Source organism: Acinonyx jubatus, chromosome A2, assembly GCF_027475565.1.
Source record: "Acinonyx jubatus isolate Ajub_Pintada_27869175 chromosome A2, VMU_Ajub_asm_v1.0, whole genome shotgun sequence".
NCBI lineage: Eukaryota > Metazoa > Chordata > Mammalia > Carnivora > Felidae > Acinonyx > Acinonyx jubatus.
Window position 1 is genome coordinate 36,106,501 of NC_069383.1, and position 6,000 is coordinate 36,112,500.

The window sequence follows — 6,000 nt, forward strand, 5'->3', positions numbered from 1 at the left end:
AATAATCCATTCTGCATTAAATAGTATTATTGCAAAGCATCACCTTATGTTACGATTCAGAAAATGTTAACACAAATAGAAATTTAAGGTTAACAACAAAAACACCTATATATTTTGTACAGAAAATACATCCAAATATTTGCATCACATATTTTTCTACTAATACCTGAATAGCTACAAAAACTGAGGGATGGAAAATATAGAGTATAGATGACTTACATTTGGAGGGTTAGACTTTAATTCTCTCTCCCAGGATTGAGGAGTCTTACTCTTTGTGCTTACAATGCTTCTTTCTACAGGGTATTCTTCTACTTCCAGAATAGGTCAGGACAAAGCTTCAACAGACTTCTATTATTTGTTTGATCTAGGGGGAAATTATACTTTTAATCAATTATTACAAAACGCATCAAACTTTTTCTTACTGTGCTGGTGGGTGGGGGCTTCTCATTATTTTCTGTTGGATCTGATGTGAACAGAGAAAATAGGAATTGCCATTGTTGAATATTATAATAAATAAATCAAGTACTTTAAATTAACACCACTAAAAGAAACCCACATCCATCTTCTTTTTCATTTTTATGGCTAAGCAGCATAGCAAGAGAAAATTAATATTCAAAATCCAAATGACTACAAAAGCCTACTCAAATGTATTTTTAAAAGACTTTAACATAATTTTGCAAATCCATGAGTTTGAATGGACTAGCAGAGACGATTAGGTATCGAATATTTTTACTCATTCATTTTAATGTCTTAGAGCTAAAGAATTACAGGATGATTAGAAAAGTGTAAAGGAAAATCCATTTTTAAAAATTTTAATGGAATAATAAAAAAAGATGATTTCAAGAGCATGAGACAGACCAGAAACAGATAGCAGAGGGTCTGTAGGCAGGGCAAGAGATCTGGAGTAAAAATTTTAAAGATGATACAAAGGTTAGGAACTGCTATTCAAACAAAGCATGTTGGTCAAACTAAAGTACACAACATGGGTACGTCCTAAATCCTGATTCATGTTAATTCTCTAGCAAATCTATAAGATGTAAAAATGTAACACATACTACCTTTACAAGGACACTGAAATGTGATGTATGATTATCTGCTCCATGGTGGTATGAACATTCATAATTTTAAGGAAATTAATTGTATTCTACAAATTTTATCAAATTATAGTTTTCTAATAATGGATATTTTCTGCCTCATTAAAATGAAATATTAAGATAAATGTCTTCAACTTGTGCCATACCCTAGATCACACTCTCTTAAAGTCATTCATATTGCGTTCCATTAAATAATAAATTAGAATGTAGGGGGAACTTTTGGAGAAAAACTGGAAATAAAATATAGACGTTTTGGGGAAACGTATCATTTAAAGCCAGTTTTTGCTCAGATATATAAGAGTATTACACTTGTGATTATTATTACAAAAAGAAAACTATAATAGGATTATGATAAATAAACAAAATCAATCAGTATCTGTATCAAAATAGCCAGATAGGAAAACCAGAGTTACAGAGGCAGAAGAGTACTTCTTTAAGCCATCAGTGTAGTCACAAATTGATACTCGTGTGGTCATCTTTGTTTTTAACCATTGTAAGGGATATTTACCTGGCATACTCCAAAATTATCTCCAGATGAAACAAAAACACAAATTAGGCTACTAAAAATTAAAGCTTTGAGGAAACAAACTCATTTGAGATTAGATTTTAGGATTCCAGAAAACTGCAGTTTTCTTTTCAAAAGATTCAATTAATCTTGGCCTAATGTAACACTCTTACTACTCAAATTTATAAACATGCACTTTCTGTATGAATGTCTCCATATGGCTTTTCAAACATAGGTAGTTCCACTTTTGTCTCTAGAACACAGGAATGGTTATGCTGTATTTTGGATCAGTGAAGATCAATGTGCATTCCTTTAGGGAAGCCTTTTGAACTGACAAAGGATGAATGATTGACATCAGTAACAAATACTTTTTGTTGTCCTGGACTGACATGTCATTTATAGCAATACCTATGCTAATTAATGCCATACATATCTACCAGATGTGTCAGAGAAATATGCCAGACCCTTTAGAGAATATAGCTTGAGTGTGGCTAAAATTACATTATAGATATGGAAATGTATCCCTTTGTGATATAGAACTAATCTCCCTCCCTCCCTCTCTCTCTCTGTCACACACACAGTCACACACATTCACACACACATGTGCACACATGCAGAATATACTTTCTAGGGTAGAGAAAACCCCACTTATCCATATAATTACCTATACCTTGTATTTTCTACTGGTATTTTTTTTGTTTTTGTTTTTTACTGCAGAAAGCAAACTGTACCTTACCAAGTTTTAATACACTATAAACTCAACCCTAAGAAATACAGGACATAAAATATAAAAAATACAAGTTGTGGCCTTCACAAACTATACTATCATCATGACACTTTACCATATTATATTAAAATTTTGTTCTCAGATCTTCAACTACACTGGTAGATCATTAACAATGAGTACTGTTATTAATCATCTTCATTTCTCCATTCTCTAGGACATAATTTGGTATACACTGGGTACCAATTTTTGTATGTGTGTATTTCTTAAATAAAAGTAAAGTTCTACAAGGTCATCAAAATTACACATAGCATTTTTGTCAATAAATTCAATATATACAGAGAAAGAATTAATAATGTTGGCAACTAAAACCCGTAGTCATTGAATCAGACAAACTGGTAAAGAACTCCTCTCAGCGGCTGGCACATAGCTAGCACTCAATAAATGTGAACTGTGAACTATAATCAGGGTGAGCATTCCTCCCTGATTGCAGGGGTTAAATGACATTCATCCTTACTATAATTATTAATAGTTATCCCTTTCCTTCTTAAAAGTCTCCCAGTTTAGATGATAACTTTATATAGTCATTGAAGGTAGAATTAATTATTATTCATTTATCATTTGATTATTTTTGTCAATAAATTTTTGGGTTTTTTTTTCTTTTTCCCATGATGCTGTTATATGACAAGAATATTTTGTTAGGATTAGAATAAACAAGATTCATTCTTTTAACATGAACAAATTCACATAGATGGTCAAAGGTTTACTAAATCCTTAAAGCTAAACATTTTATAATCAGCGTAAGGATCACTTCCTAGCTGACAAATCCAAATGTGAATTCTTAATTCTTGATTTGTGTAACTTCTCTCACTCAGTTTATTTTTTACTCCTTCCTTTTTAAAACTCTCCCTTTGGCTTACATGACACTCCTCTTTCTGAATTCCTCTTCTAACTCTGAGATCTTTTTTCAGTCTCTACTAGTTCCTATTCTTAGGAGTACCTCCTCAATGTCACTTTTCCCAAGACTTCATTCTAGACCATGTCTTAACCAGCCACTGTATTTCCAGTATCAACCACTACCTGTGGCAAACAATACCCGAATGTATATATTCAGTCCACACCTCTCTCCTGACTGGCAGATGTAAAATTCCTACTGATTGTACAATGTCCTTTCTCCAGTCTTAACTCCCTCTAACCCGCACTCCACAACACAAGCCAAGTGGGTTTTTACTTTTTTGTTTATTTTCTGAAATACAAATCTAATAATATTCTTTCTAGCCGAAGGAAACAGTCAACAGTTAAGGAAGGAATGAAGTCCTTCAGAGAATTTACAGACAACAGAAGACGAGGGGGGAAATCCAAACCTACTAGAATGAGAGGGAATCTATTCGTGATATCTCATTTGTAATGCGAGCATGTTTCACTTACAAAAATTATTGCATGCCGTGGTTAGGTTTCAGGGCAAATATTACTAGAAAGAATAATATGCTAAACAAATACATTATGAGGATCACAAAATACCACTCACAAAAGAGCACTCAAGTTTTAAGTATATACCATTGTCTCTATAAAGTCTCTTCCACCTCTACAATGATAGTCCTTTTCCTGTTTCTCCAAAGACAATTTCAAATTCATAGTCTTCACATCCATCAAATATCTTCAAACACCATTCTCACCATTATTCTTTGCAGAATACACCCAATCTGACAAAGTTTTCCAAAGATACATTTCATAAAATACCCAAAGCTAAGACTGAAGCAGGTGGGTGTAAGATAAAATAAAGTTGTAGGGTACTAAGGTAAAGTCTCAAAAGGGGTGGGTTTTAACCCTCTCAGATGACTGTATTTGCTACTGCATTTGTTGTGTAGGCATGCAGGCTTAGTCTTGCCAAATGTGAATTTTTAAGAGAGGTTGAAAAAGCAACGTGTGTGTGTGTGTGTGTGTGTGTGTACGCACACGCGCATGCGTGTGTGAGAGAGAGAGACAGACAGACATAGAGACATAGAAAGATTCAATTTTTAAGATTTAACAAGTTTTATATTTTTTTTAAAAAATGGTAAGTATTAACAAATATTATTTGCAAGCTCTGTAAGGGACATGGATCACCCCTTTTTGACATCAAGGTTAAGTTGAAGAGCTTAGAGCCTATGACCTAAAAGCCATGTATAACATGGTTTATCAAGGAAAGTGTGGTCTGTGTTCTGACCAACCAATAAAAACTCTTTTGGCATATAATCCATTTACATGTTAAGATATGCTTGCTATTTAATTTCATTATCTAAAACACCCTGTGAGTGCAACTTTCCATCCTCTCTTTGACTCAGCTCTTTATCCTCTACTGCCTCTTAAACATCTTCACTTGAATATTCTGGTTCTGACCCTTCTTCAAATTAATAATGGCTTATATGTCTTCAGAATTGTATCTCAAACCTTCTCTTTACTCAAGAGCACTCAAGTTTTCTTAAATATATACCAAAAGATGTCTCTATAAAACAGCCTAAAAACAATGTCACTTCCACCTCTACAATGATAGTCCTTTTCCTGTTTCTCCAATGACAATTTCAAATTCATAGCCCTCACATCCACTAAATATCCTTAAACACCTCTCTTACCATTAATACTTGCAGAATACACCATTATCTGCCAAGGTTTTCCAAATATATAAGATGTTTTTATCATCTATTAGACTGACATGGGGGAGAACTGAAACACATGAATACCTAAATTCAATAAATTTGACTTCAAATCACAGAAATATTTCCCTGGCGCCTTTCCTTATGAATGTATCAATTAGTGTCATTTAACAGAAGGGGTTCCTCAATATCTACCAAGTAAATCAAAACTTGTTAGCCCAAAACCTAAGGCCCTTCATTTTAGCATCTAATCTGCCTCTCCCATATATTGTTCCTCTTAGTCTTCCTTACATTCCAGAATAGAATCAACCATTTCATGCTTGCCTTGATCAGCCTTTAAAGTCCCAATTTGCTCCATCTAGACTGTCTCTCACCTCTCAAATTCTATTTGTTCAAATTGCACTATACCTCAATTCAATTACCATCTCCTCCATGAAGCACTCCCTTATTTTTTCAGCCAGAAGTAATCAACCCGCATAGCATTTTCTCCATCTCACATGTAATTAAAAACTACTGAAAATACAGAATATGCCTTATTTACCTGTGTCTTTCTTGGAAATAATTTTTACTACCAGCATTTTCAAGTTTAAAAAAAAAAAAGCCTGTCAAAAATATGTGTCATGGAGAACTACCAAGTCATTATTTGACTTATTCTGTAGAAAACCTAATAGACAAACTATACTTAGTCAAATAAAACATTTGGTTTGAAATATCTACTCTGAAGTTCTCAATCAATATTAAAATTTAGAACTCACTGGGGTGCCTGGGTGGCTCAGTCAGTTCAGCATCTGACTTCCGCTCATGTCATGATCTCACGGATCGTGCGTCTGAGCCCCACATCACACTCTGTGCTGACAGCTCAGAGCCTAGAGCCTGCTTCGGTTTCTGTGTCTCCCTCTCCCTCTCTGCCCCTCCCCTGCTCATGCTGTGTCTCTCTCTGTATCAAAAATAAACATTAAAAATTAAAATAAAATAAAATAAAATAAAATAAATAAAATAAAATAAAATAAAATAAAATAAAATTTAGAACTCAAAACAAAATTA

The 6,000-nt window shown here is 33.6% G+C and overlaps 1 protein-coding gene and 1 long non-coding RNA gene across 16 annotated transcripts in view; one reads left to right on the forward strand and one right to left on the reverse strand.

Moving 5' to 3' along the window:
• The window catches only part of FOXP2 (forkhead box P2), a 563,073-nt gene that overhangs the window by 494,893 nt on the left and 62,180 nt on the right, over nucleotides 1-6,000 (reverse strand). For 14 of the 15 annotated variants that reach the window (XM_053218198.1, XM_053218197.1, XM_053218196.1 and 11 more), the window contains exon 2: nucleotides 220-364. The exons of the other annotated variant lie outside the window; for it this stretch is intronic. The gene's annotated coding sequence lies outside the window, so the exon portion shown is untranslated. The remainder of the gene's footprint in view (nucleotides 1-219; nucleotides 365-6,000) is intronic. 15 annotated transcript variants of the gene reach the window in all.
• Nucleotides 1-6,000, forward strand: part of LOC128314738 (uncharacterized) — a 75,377-nt gene that overhangs the window by 18,388 nt on the left and 50,989 nt on the right. The window lies entirely within an intron of this gene.